This window comes from Neovison vison, chromosome 7 (assembly GCF_020171115.1).
Source record: "Neovison vison isolate M4711 chromosome 7, ASM_NN_V1, whole genome shotgun sequence".
Classification (NCBI taxonomy): domain Eukaryota; kingdom Metazoa; phylum Chordata; class Mammalia; order Carnivora; family Mustelidae; genus Neogale; species Neogale vison.
In genome coordinates, this window is record NC_058097.1 from 34,761,858 (window position 1) to 34,784,945 (window position 23,088).

Consider the following 23,088-nt stretch of genomic DNA (forward strand, 5'->3'; position numbering starts at 1 on the left):
CTGCCTGTGCTCGCTCTCTCCCCCTCTCTCTGACAAATAAATAAATAAAATCTTTAAAAAAAAAATGCAGAATCTCAGTCCCACCCTAGATCTGATGAATCTGAATTTGAATCTGAACCTGAATTTCCAGGTCTTTTGTCCACATATCAAAGACTGAGACATCCTGGATTAATTCATTTGTTCATAAAGAAGGTTACACATTGAAATTACCTGAGGAGCTTTAAAAAAATACTGGTATCTGTTTCCTACTCTCAGAGATTCTATTTTAATGAGTCTGGAAGGTAGCCTGGGCACTTTTTTCAAAGCTCCCCCAGTGATTTTACCATGAGGCAAATGTCAGGAACTGCTGGTCTGCCATAGGATTCCCCCACTCCCTCTTGGCTCTGAGATAACACAGCCAGGATTTCAGTCAGACTGTATCTGCCTTGGTCTGTGAGTTGGCAACCCCCGGCCTGCAGTCTCAAGGCATGCGATGTGGATGGAGCTAGAGTATAATGCCGAGTGAAATAAGTCAGCCAGAGAAAGACAAATACCATATGACTTCACGCATATGTAAAATTTAAGGAAAAAAAAAAACAAAGGAGTGAAGGGAAAAAGAGACAAGAGAGAGGCAAACTAAGAAACAGACTCTTAACTATAGAGAATGAACAGATGGTTACCAGAGGGGAGGGGGGTATGGGGGAAATAGGTAATGGGGATTAAGAATGAGAACGGGACATTGTATGGAAGTGTTGAATGACTGTATTGTACACTGAAACTAATATTACACTGCATCTTTACTGGAATTTAAATTAAATTAAATCAAATCGAATCAAAAAGCCTTTCATAGAAGTTGCCTATTGAAGGTTCACAAATATTGCCAGATTTTTTTTTTCACCCAGAACAATGTTTCAAAAACATATTTAATTTGTTGGTACTAAATCAGAAGACAGGACCTTATTAAATGGTGTAAAGAAACATTGAGTATAAACATCTTAGAAAAATAAACTATTATAGCCAAAAGTAATCAATTACGCAGTACAAAGATTCTAAATACATATTTAAGACCTGCATCTTCAATGATCTCAGGCATCAGGAAAAATCTTGTCCTTTGAAATTGCAGTCAAATGAGAAGAGAGAGCAACAACAACAAAATAACCAAGGTCAAATCCTGAGAAAATGGACACCTAAAATTAGAGTACAGGAAAAACATCTTCTTAAATTCTGACACCTAATTTTGTACTCTGATCACTGCCCCTACATTTCAGTAGCTAAAATAAGATTTTTTGTTTGTATCTGTGTATGTATAAAATTCTCCCAATGTGATAAACTGCAAATGAAAACCAAACTAACAATTCATTACCCTCCCTATATCCATGCTCTTTGCAACGTGACTTTTGGCTCCTACCTTCCAGAGTTATAGTCTAATACATCACCCTTCGAATCTGAGCTGGCCTGGTGAATCCCTTTGCCCAAATGGGATGGGCAGAAGTGACACTGTACCAGTCTGAACCTAAGCATCAAGAGGCCTTGTGAACAGCTTCTCTGTCTTTGGATCCCTGTTACCGCAGTGGGAGCAAGCTGGATTATCTGAACTGGCAGACGACCCAAAGCCTTCTTAAATTAGCTGGCATCCAGCTGACTCCCAACATTTGCAAAGTCCCAGCTGGTATTTGCAGTCAACTCCTGACCCATCGTTGACCAAAGGAGCCAAAGGTGCATGAGCAAGCCCAGACCAGACTAAAGGAACTAACCAACCAACCCACAGAATCATGAGTTACATAAAGGATTAATTTGTTTGGGAGTGATTTGTTGGAAAGCAATATCTACCTGACATATCTAGCCCAGGGAATTTCAACATCGATGTTAAATTTCTAAAGAAATTGAGTCTATAGAAATTAGAAAATGGTTAAGCTAAACTAGAAAGACTTTGTTCCTCTATTGGGCCGTATTGGTGATATTGAATTACTTAGCTAGGTCAAGAAGCTGAGCAGAAACAGAGCCAGCTCTTTGGAGGTGGTGCATTTTCGGAGGCTGTCCCTAGTGATTGGCATCTGATACTGATTTCTATCTACTTCCTAATTGTATCACCACGACTTCTCCTTTTATATTTCCATCCCCATGTTATTGAACATCTTAATTTGAAAACTAAATTTAAATGTGAACAATGGCTCATGTTCTGAATAACACTAATATACTGATTAAGACTTAGATAACTTCTGGGACATGTGGGTGGCTCAGTTGGTTAAGCATCTGTCTTTGGCTCGGGTCATGATTCCTGGGTCCTGGGATTGAGGTTGGCATAGGGCTTCCTGCTCAGCTGAGAGCCTGTTTCTCCCTCTGCCTGTTGTGCTATCTCTCTGTCAAATAAATAAATAAATTCTTAAAAAAAAGAAAAAAAAGATTCAGATAACTTCTATGAATTAGTAAGAATTCCCATCTGAACCATACCCCTTGGCAGTGCTGATCTACACATCATTATTCTTAGGTATGTCCATCTTGTAAAATTAGTATGATTTCCCAAATAATAGTAGCACTACATACCTTAAGGTTTTCTGCAAGCTTCCTAAGAAAGCTGAACTGTTTTCTTTCTTTCAGAAAAAAAAAAAACCTGAATTGTTTTCTTTCTTTCAGAGAAGAACTACTTTCAATATTCTTTCAATATTCTTGCTAGTTCTGAAAATCAGTTTAAAATTGAGCTCAAATGGCAAAAGAACAGAAAGAGAGTCAGCATTTAAAAGATTAGAAGATACCACATGCACAACAGACTTGGTCCTCCCCCTCCTCTAACAAATTATGAGTGGTGTTCAATCATTTAACAGCAGACAGCTTCGTAGAAAAGAAAATTATCTGCATGTAGCTCCCTGTCATACAGGATGAAAACCAGATTTCTGCAAACTCCTCCTAGCCTTTAGAGCTAACTTGAATTTGTTAAGGAATAAAACCAGCCACATAATCCCAATTTAAGGCCATCATGGCTTTTAAGGAAGGTTGGGGGCTGCTTATAACAAGAAGCAGCCCAAATATGAGCAAGATTCATATGGAGAACCAGAGCTACATCAGCCTTACTTAGTAAGGTAAATATAAGGCAAAGGAAGTTGCTTTCTTTTCCCTCCTAATAATGAGGCCGGCAAGCTAAATACATGACATCTGTATGAATCTTTGTCCTAGGTATTATGAGAGGTAGAGAAGCCATTTCCTATGTAGTTACTGCTGTCAAGGAGCTAAGAGGCTAGCTAGGGAGACAAGATGGACATACTTGAGAAGAGTAGTGTGTAAATCTGAGGCTGAGAAGGCGTGGTTCAGAAGGAAAATGGTAACAGTTACCAGAGTTAGGGCTCAGCAGAGCCATTGTGAACTGGGAAGGTAGGGAAGGCAGGAGAAATCAAGTAGACCTCAAAAGACCCTGTTTGTTTATAACAGCATGACTGAGATATAACTAATAATACTGTATCTATTTAAAGTGTGTAACTTGATGTTTTGATATATCCTCTGAATCTTATGAAATGATCACCACAATCAAAATCAACATCTCTTACCACATAGTTACCTTTTCTTTTGTGTGTGTGGGAAGAACACTTAAGTCTTCTCTCACAGCAGATTTCAAGTGTACAATGCATTATCGTTAACTATAGTCACCATGCAGTACATTAGATCTCCAGATCTTATTCATCTTGCACCACTGAGAATCTGTACCCTTTGGTCAGCCTCTCCCCATTTCCTCCTTCCCCCAGACTCCTGGCGACCACCATTCTAGTCTTAGTTTCTGTGAGTCATTTTAGACTCCCAAAACAAGTGCGATCACGAGGATTCTGTCTTTCTAGGTCTGGCTTATTTCACTTAGCATCATGTTCTCCAGGTTCATCCATCATATCATTCACTGACATGTGGAAAGGAAAAAAATAAATGAACAAAGAGAAAAAGAGATCCCAAACGATCAAATTCTTAAATATAAAGAACAAACTTGTGGTTTCCAGAAGGGATGGGTGAAATAGGTGAAGGGGAACTGAATAACATTGAATCATTATATTATACACCTGAAACTAATATAACACTGTATGTTAATCCTACTTGAATTTAAAAAAAGCAAACAAGCAAAAAACAGACTCAAAAGAAGATTTATTTACATGAGAGAGAGCGAGGATGCACAAATGCACAAGCAGAGGGAGGGGCAAAGGGCGAGGAAGAAGCAGTGTCTCTGCTGAACGTGGAGCCCAATGCTCCACACTGGGTTCCATTTGGGGCTCCAGGCAGGGCTCAGTACCAGGACCCTGAGATCATGACCTGAGCCAAAGTCAGACACTTAACTAACTGAAACACCAAGTGGCCCCCCAAAACAGACTCTTAACAGAAAACTTCTGGTAGTTGCCAGAGACGAGGGGGTGATGGGTGGGAACAGGATGTGCAAAATAACTTAAGGGGATTAAGAGGTATAAACTTGCTGTTATAAATACATCACAGAAGGATGCCTGGGTGGCTCAGTCTGTTAAGTGTTTGCCTTTGGTTCAGGTCATGGTCTCAGGATCCTGGGATCAAGCCGCGCATCGGGCTCCTTGCTCAGTGGGGAGCCTGCTTCTCCCTCTCTCTCTATGTGTGCTCTCTGTCAAATAAATAAATAAAGTCTTTTAAAAAATAAGTCACAGAAATGAAAAGTACAGCATAGGGAATACAGTCACTAATATTGTAATAACATTGTAGGGTGACTATACTTATGGCGAGCATTGAGGTAATCTATAGAATTGTTGAATCATTGTGTTGGTAATTCTGGGCTGTTGTCGTTGTTGTTGTTTCCAGAACCTCCATATTGTTTTCCACTGGACTGTACCAATATATATTCCCACTGACAGAGTACAAGGGCTCTCTTTTTCTCCACATCCTCACCAACACTTGCTACCTTTTGTCTTTTTGATAAGAGGCATCCAAACATGTGTGATATCTCATCATGTTGAACATCTTTTCATGTATCTGTTGGCTACTTGTATGCAGGACCTTGTTTATTAAATACGCCTTTAGAGGTATTTTTTCAAAACCTGTCTCTGTTTCACACACACACACACACACACACATACATACACACACAAGGACAATGCTATATTTCTCTCAAGGAATCATCCCTGTCTCCTGCGAGATAGCTTGTAGTAGGTCACTGTTGTCATTTCTTTACATTATTCTGAACTGACACAATCTGGGACAGGTGAGCTCCCAGAGAAAGAAATAGTCCCAAGTGTTACCAACAAGACAAGAGCAACCCAGACAAGTGAATCAGGAACACACAACAAAAGCATCCTTGATAAGTTCTCGTGAATAGCAATTCTTAGAAAGCTTTCTGTGGGATGCCATCTGGATGCATAAGTATCACCGTGATAAAATAGCACTTGCTTCCAGTCTAGCCATGCACATATCTTATAATTATCTATACTCCCAAGTTTTCTGAGCCTTTATTTTTAAGATTAAGGGAAACTTTATCTTTGCACATTTGGTTTTCAATACAATTGTAGCACATTTTCCAAAATGCCAAGTAATCTGAAAGTAATTTACATCTGAGCTAGGAATATGTTGAATTTTAAGGATATTTTCCTTCTTAACTTCCTGAATTTTGCTCTTACTAATCTAGTAGTAAAATTAGTTAAATATTCAACTAGGCACAAACTACATGATTAGAGAGGACAGCTATGAGGGCTGGAAGGAAACCAGACTGATTTAAAATTTATCAGGAGATCATTTAATTCCATGCAATGAGCATTTCCCAACTACTAGGGAACCCATCATCATTATTCATTAAGACACGACCCACTGCTAGATTAAGGGGTGATCGTTCAGAGGTCTCACTACTTTTTACATACAAATGTAACCCCATAGTTTTAAAAGCACAGACCAACCTACAGATGGCAATTTCACCTTGCAGGCTATTAAAATAAGCCTCTCCGAGCTTTATCTAGCAGACAACCACCTAGCCTTACTGCAATCAACCCGAAATGTGCCGCACGTTGCATCTCGCTGCCTTAATTAAAGTACACCAATCATCCAATTACACTGCATGATTTCTCAAGCCTCTCTTGAAACAAGCCCCAGGAAAACCAGGAGGAAAAATAAACTGAAGAAGGAAGCCCCAGGACTTGAACAGGCTCTAACCACAAAGGGTTCAATTTGTCCTCGGTGTATGAGGGGTAAAAGTGAAACGAGACTCTTCTCCCGCAGGGTCTTCACAAGCAGAGGATGTGGCTCGGCCCAAGAAGGTAAACGTGAATATGTTCACGAATGCCTCATTGTGAAGCTACACGTGGCCTCTCATTGTTTCTCACCCTCTAGGCTGACCAAGCTGGGTGGGTTTGCCTTGGCTACTAAAACATAAATCTTTGAGAGGAAACAGCTTACCTCTTTGGCCATATCATTCACCAGCAAGACTATTCTTACATTTGATCAAGTGACTTTCACAGTATGTGAAATAAATAAATCACAGTACATCCAAATGTCTCTTTATAAATAAAAATCAAGCATTCATGTAGATTCCTCTTAAGAATGTAACAAGCATTTTCTGAATCTCTGCTCTGTGGCTGACACAACATTGAAAAAGGGCTCGGTGCATGTGATACCTTTACTCTTAACCATCCATATGGGGACCTGACCTTGGAGTTCAGAGTGGGTGAATCATTTGCGTATAGACAGGCAAGAGAGAAGATGCAGAATAAGAAAATGTCATTGGGCAATTTGAGAATACAAGTCTTGGGTTCTGCTCTTCCCAGAGAACGGAGACATGGTTAGGAGCATGGATTCTGGAAGCAAACCCACTTGGGTTTGAATCCTGATGTTATGACTTTATAGCTGTATGACCTTGACAAAGCTATTGAACCCCACTGAGACTTGGTTTCTTCATCACTAAGATGGGGATACTCCCCTCTACCTTATAAAGTTCCAATGAGGAATAAATTAAGTAATAATTCATGCAAAATACTTAGCACATTACTTGACCCGCAGCATGTTCAGTCAGTGATGGCTATTATTATTAATTACATTATCTTCCTTGGTTTAATTTCCTCTCAGTCCTTTATTGGAGAAGCTAAAGACGGGAGCTTTAGCTAAACCAACTTCCAGCAGATGGATGTGAGAAGCAACTGGAGATCATTTGCCACGATGGTGATAAAGCAGTAATTAAATGGGAATTACCACCCAAACTCAACCAGGCAGGAGGTATTGGGTAGGAAATCTGGTCTAATGGTTTTTGCCTTTTGTTGTTGTTGTTGTTGTTTTCTCAGAGGCAGAGCTGTGCTCACAGTGAGGCTGGGGCTGGGGGCAGAGGAACGTGGAGCTGGAGGAAATGGAAGCCCTCATCACCTATGGCTTTCACTTTGATTAAGATTCCATTCTTTGCACCATACCCTTGAACAAGATGAACCTTGAACACAGGGTGTGCTGCAAGAGACTCCATTTGGATCTGCTGGCTCCCAGGGCCAGCCATCTGCCACATCCGATTGGAGAGCAGAAATGAAATTAAATTGCTGCAGCATTACTCCCCACCCCCCAAGAAACCCACTGAAGGATGGCAGGCTGGCCGCTGAGGCCATTCATCGGGCAGAGCATTCTGTGTTAATCGAGCAGAAAGAAGCAGGACAGCAAAACTGGGAGAGATGCATTTTCTGATTTTTCATGGAGAGACCTGGAGGAAAGACAATGCAAAGTGAGCAAAAAACATCAGAATCATGTTAGTACGGTGACATCTCTATCAGTTTAAGTTTTCCCAGATCAGAGGAGCACGGAAAACTTTGAAAAGAGTTACAAGAATAGCTGGAAATAAGAAAAAGGACTTATGCGTGAGACCACCACTCAAAAGTAAAAAGCACCACAGTCCACCCACAGTGCGGAGATGGAAGAGTCAGGATGGGACACAGTGTCCATCCTATAAAGCATATCTGGGCTAGGAGCAAAGGATCCTTCATTCCAGTACCACTCAGAAGCGTGAGGGCTGACGTGCTCACCAAGTGGCACTTTCTCCATGGCTTTTTTGTCCACATTCTGTGTTCACATAGATGAAAGACACGGAGCCTGTTTGGGTGTGAGAGCAAGACCACAAGACGCCCAGAGAAAACAATCCAAAGCACTTGCTGCAGCTCCTTCCCCCAGGCCACGGTGCCATGCCAGCTCCGGTGGCTGCTGCCTGCTCCGACTACCACCCAACCACAGAGTGGAGAGACTCAACGTCAGCCACCGGCTCCTTCTGCCCCGGCAATGTCATGAAGCAGATTCAGTGAGCGCTTTTATAAAAGGGCTGTTGTCAATGGGCTGGTCCTCTCTCATGAGGCACAGACAAGGGGACGAAAAAAAAAACCCAGGCTTAGGAAATGGAGATTGGGGAGCGTCTCAACCCCTTCCTGCATCATTTTGTAAGTGAGCCAACCATGGCGTGGGAAGGCTGATTTCTGGAAGTTTACACACCGAGGTCAGAGGTAGAACTAGGGCGAAGGTGACAGCGTGTTTGAGGAAGAAACTCCTTTTTTGTTAGGAAGTTGAAACTGAAGCGTGCGTGGATGAGCGGGAATCTCTTTACTGAAGGCATGGGAAATGGGGCTGATTTTCTTAAGGTCTCAACAGCTCATGAGAATCACGTTTCTTCCCATGCTCGAGTCCAGGAGCACATTCCTGCTCAGTGGGGAGCCTGCTTCTCCTCTCACTCTGCCCCTTCCCGCCACTCATTCTCTCTTTGGGGTGCCTGCGTGGCTCAGTGGGTTAAGACTCTGCCTTCAGCTCAGGTCATGATCTCAGGGTCCTTGGGATCGAGCCCCACACTGGGACTCTGTGCTCGGTGGGGAGCCTGCTTCCCCCTCTCTCTGCCTGCCTCTCTGCCTCCTTGTGATCTCTGTCTGTCAAATAAATAAATAAAATCTTAAAAAAAAAAAAAGAGTCCACAAGCACAGAAAAACAAAATGAAGAAACAATGAAGAACAGAGACAGCCAGGTGTGCAGAACAAGACGGACCCCGGGCAGCCGAGCCAGTATGGCTGTACGACTGGAGGGGAGCTGGGCATGTTGCGGGAGAAGACGGTCCGGGGTTGAAATTTGACTGCAATTTGACCTCACGCAGAGAGCTGAGTACTTCCAATATGCAAGGCACCCTTCTAGGCACTGCTGAGCTTACACAGCTGTAAGAGGGGTTGGGGAGGGAAATAAAATGAAGTGTTGGGACCAGATACGACAGAGTGTCACTTTCATGTTATGAGCCACTGAGCTAAGTATTGTTTTGCTTATTTCACAGACCGGAGCCTCAAACAGTGGCAGAAAACAACTCAGCGTACTGTGTTTGTGCATTCTCCCCCTACATCCCTTCAGAATTTAGCTGGAAATGGGTAAACACCAAAGAGAAGCCCAGATGTGTTCGTGAAATTGACATTTCAACAAATCTGAAGACTGTAACATGGAAAAAGGAGATACACATTCTCTGGCATCCGCACCCATAGCCATAGGCACAGGGATGGGTGTCGTCTTGACAACCCTTCTTCTGAACCAAATGGGATGCATGACTCTCCCCTTAGCAGAGAGCTAGCCGGTTGCAGAGTACAGCTTTGGAGTTTTCCCCAATACACAGTTTCAGAAGTCTGAACACTACTCTGTAAACAGTGGGGATTCAAGAAATGTTTCTGGGGACGCCTGGGTGGCTCAGTGGGTTAAAGCCTCTACCTTTAGCTCAGGTCATGATCCCAGGGTCCTGGGATCGAGCCTGCATCAAGCTCTCTGCTCAGCAGGGAGCCTGCTTCCCTTCCTCTCTATCTCTCTCTGCCTGCCTCTCTGCCTACTTGTGATCTCTGTCTGTCAAATAAATAAATAAAATCTTTAAAAAAAAAAAAAAAAGAAAGAAAGAAATGTTTCTGAACAAGAGGGGAACTGGTTGGATATGATGCTTGTAGGTGAGCTGGGCCTAAAGGACAAAACTCGGGCTTGCAAAGCTGGTGGGAAAAGGTACTTGGAGGAGTGGAGAGGAGAGGTTACAAAGAGGAAATGAGAATGAAAGAGCAAATGGGTGGAAATTATCTCTCGGCCCTGCTGCCAGGCACCTTGTGTGATGAATCCACGTCAGTGCAGGTAACTGATGTGCTCCCAAAAGCCTAGAGCATACATTTAGCAAGAATCTCCTGGAGAGGATGGCTTTCTACCTAAAGGGCTACTCAAGGTGGAAAATGAACCCAAGGGGGCAGCTGGATGAGAAAGTCCCTCTAGAAAGGGGCAGGGAAGGCTCTGAAGCCCTGCTAGAGCATCTCTTGCTTTCCTTAGCTGGGAAAGGCTGCCCCCAGCAAGCACCTTTTCCACCGTCATCAAGCAAAGACTCCTGGGATATGCAGAGAGAGATGTTTTTTGCTGCTCTACCATCTGACTCCTTGTCCTTTCCTCTTGTGTCCATCTTCCAATGCAGTGATAGAGTTTACCCACCCAACCCTCCTTGCTGGTTCCCTGAAAAATAGGCAGAATCATGTCTTGCTTCTGAGGGACTATTATGAAAACAATTTGACGATTAATTTTGTTTAATGTGCGGAATAGATTTTAAAATTGTCAGACCTCTTACCAGGCCCTGTCCCTGGGCTTCACTCAAAGCTAACCACGTGCCCCCTTCTCTCCATCTATCACAGACATAAAAGCTGGTTAAAGATCCATTTCCTCCTCCTGCCCTCCATTATTATTACCTTAGTTCTAACTGTCAAGAGACCTTGCTAAAGAAAAGAATGCTATATAATTCAGTATTAGCTTACTAGAAAACACTAGTGGGAGTTGAAATCACAAGTAGGCAGAGAATAAAGTGGGACCAAAATTCATCACAAAGTCATTTTCACCTCCCACACTCCACTCTGACCCAGACACTACCCTTATTTGCGAAGAACATAAAGATTTGTTCCTGCATATCATAGGAAAAACATCATGATGGTTGGTTGCTGCTATTTTTCAAGTGTCAAGATTTGTATTCCTCCTCTGGAAAAGAGCAATATATTTTAAAATGCTCCTATCTCTTATCTACAATCAGCAAAAAATTTATAATTTAGTTCACTTTGAGGAAATGATGTTTGAACTGGATTCCAAAAGCAGCCTATGTGGCTAATTGGCAATTCTCTGCCTCTAAGAACCGTGACAAATGTCACAGAAGGAACTTGTCCTGCACTTCAACAAGAGGTCCCTCGAAGCCCTTAGGTGCCTGCCTGATAGGGAGGCACGAGGAAAGCCGCGTTCAGAGGTGGACGGCTGGCTTCAGGCATCCAGCAATTTGGTGGCAGCAGTTTCGAAGGTAGAATGTTAACTCTGTAAATGTGTCCCAGTCATCTTAATTAAGGCCAGACCCTCTTCATTAAAAAGAAATAGCACTTGAGTTCGGGAATCCAATATAAGTTGCCACAACAAATTGGAAAGGATGAAGGGCACTGATTAAATACACAGCTAAAGGCACATTTGATTTTTAGCTGCCTAGTCTTAAAGCTAGTCTCAACTTATAGGCTGAGTGGCTAACCAGGGCCAAGGGGTTGGGGGTTGGTCTGGTGAATGCTAGTGTCTCTGTCTCTTGGCTTAGGTGCTGCACAATATCAACTGAGCTTGGCCTTACCAGAGGCTATCCCTGTGTCTGATCCAGCAAGGAGTCCCCCAGATTCTTCTTCCCTCCAACGCATTCATGTCACCACCAACACTCACTGCTTAAAACCCTCCAATGTCTTCCCACTGCACTTAGAAAACCGATCCCCTATCCAAAGCCTGCAGGTTGTACAACATCCAGCTCCAGCCCTGCCTCAACCTCACATCTACCTATTCCCCTTTGTTCATTCCAGTCCAGTAATCCTGGACTTCTTTCTGTTCTATGCATGCAACTAACTCACTCTTGCCCCAGGACATTGGCATTCACAGTTCCCTCCTCCTGAATTGCACTTTTCTCTAATCTTTACCTGGCTGCGTCCTTCCCGTCATTTGGTTCAAATGTTACTTGCTCATAGAAGACTTCCATATTCCCTAAAATATCCTTGCTCCCTCCAGAACTCTCCAATCACTGTCCTGGTTTTGTTTCTTTTGATCATCAGTCTCAGACATTGCTCTATTTCTTGCTTATTTTTCTGTTTCTCCACACTAGAATATAAGCTCCTTGAGGACAGAGACCTCAATTGTCTTACTTGCCTCTAGACCCCTACTGCCTATAAAGTGCTCAACCAATATTTCTGGATGAATGAATGGAAAAATTTGTTAGGAGACTCAAAGATCTCAGCACCCAGGCGAGTACGTGTGGAAAAACACCAACCTGGCAAAGCTTTAGAGAGAATTCTGCACACGTCTTGGTAAGAGTCACTGCTGTGGCTCCCACCACTGCTGTGCTCCTGGCTGGCATCTGATAGAAGACAGAAGTAATTTGTAGGAAGTTGCTTTATAGTAAAAACCAGATGGGCACCTGGGTGGCTCAGAGGGTTGGGCCTCAGCCTCCGGCTCAGGTCATGGTTTCAGGGTCCTGGCATCGAGCCCCGTGTCGGGCTCCTCTGCTTGGCAAGGAGCCTGCTTCCCCCTCTCTCTCTGCCTGCCTCTCTGCCTACTTGTGATCTTTCTCTCTGTGTCAAATAAATAAATAAAATCTTAAAAACAAAAAAAAACAAAAAAACAGAGGTTCTAGTTTTCAGGTCCCAGAGCCATTACATTCATTGGTGGGAATTTTTACCCAGAAATGCATCCTGCAGTCAGCCCCATTAATATCTTACATAAACAAACTACAAAGGGCTTTAGTTGGAAAGACTTTAAAATAGCGTCTCAAGCAGTCTGTGCGCAGACAAATTTCAAAGTTGGAGTGATGCACTGCTTGGGAAAGAGCCTGTGATGAGAAGAAAAATCGCAGTTGGAATCTCCTTCTGAAGTACATTTACCTACTTACTCTTCTTACACATCTATTTGGATGTTGTCCCAAGCTGCCACACGCACACCCAGGGAAGCCAAAGAAGGTAGTTTTTTCAGTTATGGTGCAGACCGTGGGCATGCTCCCTGGAGCATTTTTTGCTTCATCTCAAGTGGGTGATCCAGAAAGAAAAGGAGAACCAAATGGGTCTGACTCATGGATTGTGTTTGATTCCCTTTAGAGGAATTCAAAAATAAATAAAGATTAATACTTTGTAGGAAGCAGGGTATACAGTCGATCTGAATTCTCTCCTGTGGTTCCCTTCATGACTAACTGATTTTTATAACTTGTAGGATTTCTTCAGCGGGGACGTGAAAGTGCGTGGTACCTCCATGGAGCCATGCCAAACAACAAAGAAACTATTCAGGAGATAATGATAATGGCAGTAATAATTCAGCTGTATTTCCCTGGGAATCGTAGGTAAAAACACTGCAGAGGACTGAGACCCTTACCATCCCCCGGCTGTGACTGCCGGGGGAGAGCTGGCCTGGTGCTGCCCGAGGCAGGCTTTCAGAGGAGAAACACAGAGACTCCAGGTTCTGATGGGCTTCGAACTTATAAGCTCAGGGTCACTTCTTCCCCTTGTGATGTGACAGAGGTCTGAGGGAATTTTCATAAAAAGGATTAAAACAATTAGGCTAGAATAGACCAAAGCCAACCTTTCTTTCCCAAATCCAAAGAAAGAACAAAACATTTAGCAGTCCAGCCTGACTCAGGAGAGCAGCCCTGTTATGTACTCACACTCTTCACCATCGTTCAGTCAATAATTGGGCACATACTATGTGTGTGCAAGGCACAATGATCAACAAGAGAGACAAGTTCCCTGCTCCCCCTAGAGCTTCCATTCTCATATAAGGCTTTCCTTTTTTTAAACAAGACACCTTTATTGAGATATAATGCATATACTGTACAATTCTTCCATTTCTGGTGCACAATTTAATGGCTTTTCATATATTCATAGAGTTCTTCAACCATCACCATGATTGATTTTTTTTTTTAAAGATAGTGTAAGGTGTTAAGGAGCTAATCCCTTCATCAATTACGGGGTTGCAATTGTGATCATTTTTCCTCCCTCTTTGAAAGAATGAATCATGAAACATCAGGAACTTTCGGGTCTTGGGGCTCCAAAAAGGCTTCCCGCAAAGTGACAACTGAATTGCAGGGTGATGGATGACTAGGAGAGAGCCTGGCTAAAGGAGAAAAGTGAGGAGGCAGCTGAGAAAACAGGAGAAAGGCTTTGTGGTGAATCTGAGAAACAGAGACAAGAGTTTTTAATTTTATCTTAGAATGATTTTTTAAAAATTTTTTGAAGAGTTCAAGTCTCTCTGCTCTCCTCCTCAACACCCAAGCCCCCTGTAAGATTTTCATTCCAAAAGTACTTTGCCCGAAGTGCTTAGGTGGCTCAGTCATTAAGCGTCTGCCTTCAGCTCAGGTCATGATCCCGGAGCCCTGGGATGGAGCCCCGTTTGGGGCTGCCTCCTCGGCGGGAAGCCCGTTTCTCCCTTTCACACCACTCCTGCTTGTGTTCCTTTCTCTCTCTGTCAAATATATAAATAAAATCTTTGAAAATAAAACAACAACAACAAAAACCCCACAAAAGTACTTTGCCTGCTGATGACTGGAGAATAGATTGGAGGTAAACACGACACAAAGCAGGAAGACTAGTTAGGAGTCTATCTCAGAAGTTCAGCTCTGAGATGATGGTGGCCTCACCCAATGGAAATGAGAGCTGCGAGTCAACTCAAGGTCTGTTAGGACCTGAATTGAAAGACCTTAGTAATTGACTCACTGTGGTAGTGATAAACCCCAAATATGAGGCCTCCACGCCTAGGAATATGGATTATGGAAGGACAACTGGAAGAAAAATGGGATTTTAGGAGTTGGGAGAGAGATCATTATAGGTTCAATATTGGAGGTACTGATGATGAAGGGTCTGTCCATAGACTATACTGTCAACTAGGTAGTTGAATATGGGTCTAATGTCAGAGGTTTAAAGATAGAAACACAGAAGTCCCTGTTGTATAGTCAGATGTTGATCAATGACATCCCTATCCAGGGAGAGATAGTGGACTAGAGAAGGGGGTTTTGGGTGAAGCCAAGGGGAAATGCCAACATTTTAGTGGTGGGTAGAAGAGGATACTCTGGGTAAAGCCCCTGAGAGCTTCCGGGGAGGAAGAGGTAAACCAGGAGAATATAGAGGCCTGGAAACCAAAGGAAGATGGTGACTTAAGGTGAGAGAGGTGGTTTAAACACTGCTAAAGAGATGAAGCCTAAAGAAAATGTCCTTTGGACTTGGTGACATGAAAATTATTGATGACCTTACTAAGAGTCATTTCTGAGACAGACAGGAAAGTGAAAAAATAGAACATGTGCAGACAGTTTTGAGAAATTTGTCTGTGGATGGGCGAAGAAGAAGATAAAGTTGGTCTGGATGAAGGGCCATGGGGAGTGAGGGAGGAAGGTTGTTTTAAGATGGGAGAGATGAAAGCATATATAAATGCTAAAAAGAAGGACTCAGTGAAGAGTGGAAGAGAGGAGAGAGCTGATGGGTCAAGTGCCCGAGAAGCCCAGAGAGGGTGAGATACCAGCACAGCTGCAGGGGTTGGTCCCAGTTGGAAGAGAAATCTGCTTCTGTCCTGAGGAGCCCGAGGCAAACCCTGGTTTCTGCCATGGCCAGGGATGGAGCCATGTCACACTGGCAGCAAGAACAATATTCTAAAAGAGCCTCATTGGGTATCTCTTCACCAGGCACTGGGCTTGGGATGAGTGTTTGTCTCCTTGCCTTCCTGGACAACACACACACACACACACACACACACACACACACACACACATGTACACTCATTAAACATGTGTTTTGGAAACAGAAACCTCATAGAAGCCCCTACCCCTACTGCCTGCCCAAAGCCTTTCTCCTTGCACTCCTGAGACCTCAGTATATACTTCACACAACAAAACACCCTTTTATCATTCCTCCACCTCTCAGAGGTGTCCACCTTCCACCTTCTCAGGATGATAACAAATGGCCAATTCCCACAGACAGATCCACTGAGATATAATAAACAGCAAAAGGAAGGTCAGGAGCATAATATCACTCCAGAGAGGTGGTGTTTGGGTCACTGCAAGACATCATGTTCCCAAAGGCAACAACATGAAGTCACTAAATGGACGGGTAGCAACAGAGGAGAACAGCTGCTACCTGACTCTCTGCCCCCCATGTCTATAAAATTCACAAAGCCTCAGGAACTAGGAAAGAGACAGCTGTTCTCTTTCTCTAGTCACAGAGTTCAGGGGGACTGGCCTTTGGCACAGCTCCAGCATGGTCGTGTCAGGGGGACCATGGGGCTGTATGTGCGCCATCGCTTTTAGAGGAGGGGAACCACCCCCAGAGGGGAGGCCCAGTGACTCTGAGGGTGAAAGGGGATAATGGCTGGGAAAGGGCCTTGCACAGGCAGCTGATATTGTCATGAATCATTAATGGTGGAAGGATTTGGTAAAGATTCACACGGATCCCTGGCCTGCAGGGGAGCTTTGGGCCAAAGGCCTGTGTGGTCACTATTCTAGTACCGAATGGGCACATTGAAGTCAGTCTCCCATATGTACCACAATACAATGCCTGTACATAGTTGAGGCTTCATTTTATAAATTATGCAATAGAATAACTACTAGGCACATCTGTTGTTTTATACCAAGCAAACTTCAATAATGATGTGCTATATACTACAGTGTTACCTTTTTTGGGGCACTTTCTCATTTATCACCCCACCTTTTCTTCATGATGACTCTCTGAGGTTTCCCTCATGCATCTGATGAAGAGTGGGGAGCCAAGAGAGACCCACGGATGAGCATGCATTTCCTCTATTTAATGGTAAAGCAAGGTGACCCAAGGCAAGTATCTTCTCCAGTTACTACTATGTATTGCTGTCTTGGGTCTCTTCTTAAAGAACCTAAGGAAAAACTCACTGGCATAATGTATTTTAACCAAACCATTGCCAACTAAACTCCTGTCAAGGATACGGGGCACTGGGCCAAAAGTAGAAGGAATTGTGTTGGGATCATCCTCCACTCCACAACAGAGGAAATTAATGGCACTGCCCTTGATGCATTTGAGAGAACCACTTAACTGCTGACTCTGCTAGTTGTAGTTATTTACTTCCCTGCTCAATAGAAGTTGAAAAATCACTTGTATTATTAATTTGCGTAAAATCTTCCAGTTTCAGAATGTGACTCCAAAGCTATTTTTATAAAGCAAAGTTGGAATTCTCAGCTTTTTGCTTTCAGATGACTATAGTCATTCATCAGCAGTTCTCAGAAACAGGGAGCTTACAATTTTTTTACCTTTCCTTTTACAGATGAGATAAACATGTACAGGTTAACTGAATTTCTCTCTCACCACCGCACAACCATATATAAAACTACAAAGATAGTCCTTAGTCTCTATTTTCAGACAAGAGGACAGTAACATTGCCCTTTGGAAAAAATCCCATCTATAATAAATTTTTATTATCCACTCTCTTTTTCTGTCAATCAACAAGCATTTACTCAGCCTCTGCTATATGTTTAGCCCTGAGGTTGGTAGTGGGTGGAGGCACCCAATTTATTTAGTCTTTATCAAGTGCCAGGCCGCAGAAGGCTTATATTTCTCCTAAAGAAAACACTGGCCTCATGAAATAATAAGTGCACCAGTGGAGAGTCTATATTCTGTAGCTACGTGGAATCTGTGGCATCCTTGGACATGCTGAGATAGAGATGACTAGGAGGAGGAGGTGTCCTGAGGACAGAAGTAAATGAGAGAGAAGGACAGGAATACATTTCAGACAAGGAGACCACATTTGTGTTTGTTTTGAAGACCATAAGTAGCCTGGACTGACTCACAAAGCCCGACAATAGGGAGTCATTGCAGGTTTATTTACAAGATGAACAAAATGTTTACATTCAGTTTTGGAATGGCTGGAAAGGAATGGTAATTAGACTGGAGACCTCAAACTGGGTGAGTGGAGGATATAGTCAATTTGGCAGTGGTGTAGTTCCAGGGAAAGAAAATTAGGTTAAAAGAGACAAACCATGCAAAGAGGGCTTGATGAAAAAATGGTAGGACATATAAGTGGAAATTTCCAGTGGGCAAATGGAGATATTATTTATTTATTTATTTATTTATTTATACGCACGTGTCTGTGCGTGTGTGTGTGTATATGTTTATGTATATATATGTATATGTGTACATATATGAGAAAGAGTTATGAGGCTTGAGGTGATATTTGAGGCAAGAGAATAGGGTGCTCTTTGAAAAGCAGCACCTAGTGACACAGGAGTGAAGCTTCCATTTAAAGGAAAAGGGATGCACACAGTTACATAAATGGATGATGATTTGATAAAATGGTAGAGTTGAAGGGACTTTGCAAAAATCTTGCCCAACTCAGTCACTTTAAGGATAAAGAAACCGAGGTTCGGAGAGCATCAGTGATCAGCCAGTGGTCCACAGTGTTCAGAAAATGAAAGATCCGTGGCACGAGACCAAGTTCTCAGATTCTCGGTTTTTGTCCTTTCTCACAGTTCTAAGCTGGAGACCAGGAAATGGCTGTGTGCAAGGTGAATGCTAATTAATATTGATCACCAGGATGAAATTGGCAATCGTGAGCTTCTAAATTGGGGTAAAATAAACATGAGTCAAGGATTTTTCACTACTACACCATTCTTTGTCCTCTAACATAGGTCAATAAGAAACACCAACAAAAGCAGAACCGGGGGGGAAAAAGCGTTAAATGAAACAATCCTTTAAATGAGGGCAGATTAACGATTTCAAAGGCTGGAAAATCATTCCTCCCCCCCGCTTTTTTTTTCCAGTATAAGCAGGTAGTAGAAAAAATCAGATTCAAACACTCCATTTCTGGTGGATTCATCCTGCTCCTTCTCAGTGCAGACTGGCCCTTGAAGTGGACCAGAAGAAAAATTTGATTGCGCCGCCAAACTCCTGGGTCGTGAGCTGTGCTTCCGTAATTTGCAATATCTCCATCAAAAAACAATTGAATCTGAAGAGCTAGAAACGCGTGCTGCATGAAAGACTTCTGATTATAGCACCCACTCCCAGGCTCAGAAAACAAACACTTCTCTAAATGATCCAAACCCCTTATGAACTTATCATATCTACTGGTGCCTCGGCCGGTGTTTGAACTGAAATTGCCACTTAAACCTGCCCCCGTAGTTCACCGTACTGAGCGCACGAGATGGGAGAATTAATTACCCACTCGAGCCGTATTTCTCTACCAAACACGGGAATATGGAGGGGTGGGCACTTGATGGTGAGTGACTGATAGTATTGAGTTTCTTCGTTCTCCTTGGATTCCTGGCTCAGAAAGGAAGTGAAATACACGCGGTGTTGGGAACTTTTGTCCTTATTTAGAACCCTTCAGTGCTTTCAGCAAGATGGAACTGGGACCTGCCTTTTCTGTCAGATGGATATGCCTCTGATGATCTCTCTGCGAGGAAGGAGGGTTAAGCCAGATTCCGGAGTAAATGTGTTTCTCTCAAGAGCTGCAAGGCTTCCAGCAGTTCAGGGAAACTGCTTCCCTATGTCCCCACATCACAGAGGCACCGATGCTGTTGTAAGATGGGCAGGGGCTTGGGGACAAAAATAGATGAGCTCGGTTCTTAATAAAGCATCTTTGAACGAGTCATGTTACAAATTTGAGAATTTTCTAATGGCTATGTATCCTTAAAATTTTTCAAATTCCTCTGCATTTGAGAAATAATTATCTCAGTTCTAATTTTGTGATCTGGAATCTCACTGTTCAGTCACGTACTATTTGTGGGACCTTGGATAAGAGGCTTAAACTCTGTTCCTCAGTTTCCTCATATGCAAAATGAGGATACTAATAGCTTCTACTCCATACTATACATATGGCACTATGTGCCATATATACATAGAGCACTTCGATATAAAGAACTAAGCCCAATGCCTAGTATATTAAATGCTCAGTAAATGCAACCTATTATTAGCCCCTGTTCTTACTTGATTAGGCTAACTGGTGATATAGTGATCTAATGGTTTCTTTAAAAACCAACAAACAGGGGCACCTGGGTGACTCAGTGGGTTAAAGCCTCTGTCTTCAGCTCCAGTCATGATCCTAGGGTCCAGGGATTGAGCCCCACATCGGGCTCTCTGCTCAGCAGGGGGCCTGCTTCCTCTTCTCTCTCCTTCTCTCTGCCTGCCTCTCTGCCTACTTGTGATCTCTATCTGTCAAATAAATAAGTAAAATCTTTAAAAAGAAATTAAAACAAACAAAAAAACCAGCTCTTAGATTTATTTGTTTTTGTTTTTGAATTAGTTTCACCTGATCATTTTCTTTCTTGCAATGAGTATTTAATTTCCATTTGATCTTGTTTGGTACTATGTTTAGAACTATAATTTTTGTCTGAATATGGTCATAGTCATCTTTTATGTAGTAATTTGATCACAGTTTAGATATTTTGAAATTCCAGTTTCAATTTCAATAAAGAATTTCAAAATTTATGAGAGGTTGGCTTTTTTTATTTTCTATTTTGGTTATTAAACTGAAGCCTTTTTTGTTCTTTAACTGGACATAAGAGAATGAAGTCTTCACTTTTACTGGGCATGGAGCCCAATGTGGGGTCTGTACTCACAACCCTGAGATCAGACTCTGAGCCAAGATCAAGAGTCGGACGCTAACCGACTGAGCCCCCTAGGCACCCCTCCATTACTTCTAATTTTGAAATGCAGGGAGATTCTCCCTGGCACCCAAAATAAGGACAGCTTCAATATGTTTCAGGGGAACTAGAAGATATAATCTCTGTAGTTTGGATATAGAATTAAATATTTATGTTTTAGTGATTATTCCCATGGGGTCATTATTTGTTTACAGATTTTATTCATCACAGGCAAGTTAGTGATTGTGTTTTTGTTTCTCTTTGCATTTTCAGACATTTGCTTTATGTATCTTGCTGCTGGCTAGAGGGAACTGCTCATATACACTCACTTTCAGTTTCATACTTTATATCTGGTTAAATAATTCTTTACATTACATTCTTTTTGTCTAAATAACTGGGAGTTTCTGTATCCCGACAGAATCCTGGCTCAGTGGTTAATGACAGGTGAGGCAGCAAGCAGAGTGGGGGCATGGAGGGGGTACAGACCGCCTGCCTCACCATTGGTCAGGGACTGACACTGAGGCAGTTTGGCCGTTGTCCACAAATAACTACCACATTCACCTTGCTCATTGTCATCTCAGCCCACAGGAGTAGGGGAAGTGCACAGGGCAGGCAAGCACGGAGGTTTATGGACCAGGTCTACAGGTACCATTCACTACTTCTGCTCACATCCCATTGGAGAGCATTCCATTGAAGTCACAAACCCATACTCTGTGAGAGACAACAGAATGTGTGGTACATCTGAGTAGCCATACATGCCCAGCTATAATTCTGTTACTATGGAAGTGGAGAATGGATTTTGATGGACGTCTAGCAATTTCTGCCATGACGATGCTTTGTTCTGTGTATAGATTTAGGCCATTTGTATTCTAGGTACAGATTTAATGTTTTTTGTTTGTTTGTTTGTTTACTTTTAATTAAAGGTTGTCTGACAGTAAAGTGGAGAGCCACAGTTATAAGGGATCTTGGACTGTCATTTTGTTTTCTGTCTTATGCTTTATGGTCAATTTTCTGAACATCACCTCTCCTACCTGGCACCTTGTGGTAATTTAAAATTACTTGCATTTCAAATCGTAAACTTAAAAAAAACCTTAATTTATTGATTTATTAACTTTAAAAAATGAAGTGAATAATATTCCTTGCTGTGGAAAACAAGGAAATTAGCTCATTAGTACTTCCTTCTCAGCCACTACTGAGTTTTGTCTAAAAAGCTCTAGGCTTTTTGTCCCAGCCCATAATTACATCATTTTAAATTGCTAAGTTTTTCTTTCAAGTCACCTTTACATTCTTTTCTGTGACTGTAAATTGTATTGTTGTTACTATTGATACTTTAATGGATTAATCATTTATGAGTAGTTCTTGCATATTTATTATGTTTTCTCCATTACGGCACTATTCACATTGATTCTCTTGGTTGACTGGATTTAGTCAAGTATTATTTTCAAGAAAGATTCACGGTGTTATGATTTCTGAGTTATTGTGTATTGAAGAATTCTTTGCTTTTACAGCTGGCCAGGAAAAAAAGTCTTAGATCACACTTATTGAGTTGAGCCCTAGAAGATTATGGGTTTTGGGGGCTTAACTTCTCCAAGATGTTTCAATGTTGCTCATTTTGTATCAAATTTTTCTGGAACATGAAGTGTTCTCTTTACCTGCAGATTTAGTTCTTCTTTATTTAGGGAAAACTTTATATCATTGAGTTTTTTTCTTCTCTGCCAATGTAGCCTTCTGTACTGATGGATACCAGTTTTATTTATGTTGGATCAACCTTGTCCACCTCCACCTCTATCCTTTTCCATCAGCATTTACTCTGATTATCTCTCTTAAGAAATACCACATCAGAGACCTCTCCAAAACCAGAGGAAAACTAATGATGTTTGTCACTCTTTCCCTCCCCATCCTGTCTCATTTTTCTTCACAGCATTCATTACTATGTGTCACCCGTGTTCCCAACACCAACTAGACTATAAACTCCATGAGAGGAAATTTGTCTTTTTTCCCCCAATTACCATGCCAGAACAGTGCCCAGCGTATAGTTGATATTCAGCACTTGACTGAATTATCTCGTTTTCCTTGTCAGTCAGCAATTCAGTTTTTAGCTATGTATATTTTGTTCTTTGCTGTTTCTAATTTGTGAAACCTGTTGCCTCAACTCTATTTTTCTTTCTTATTGTATTGTTTTGTCTTTGCTTTCTTCTTTCATCAATTCCTTTTCTCTTTATTTTTGAGTATAGGGCATTCGTTGTGGAGGGAGTATATTCAGAATGAGTTCTATATCTATTCTTTTTTCCTGTAGTATTTTTACATAGTTTACAAGCAGCTTTCCATCTTTCTTGAGATTGGCACAGCATTTTTGTGGGTACCCAGATACAGTGTTGGTGGTCTTCTGAACTTCTTCCCAATCTGAACGCTTTTCTTTTGTTCTCTTCTAGCTATTTCCAGCTGAGTCCCTCCTTCTCTGGCAATAATAAGTAAGCTCCAAAGTTTGCCCTGTTTAAAGGAACAGTCTCATACTATAAGCCACTGTCCTTGGAAACCGGAATGTTCTTGAT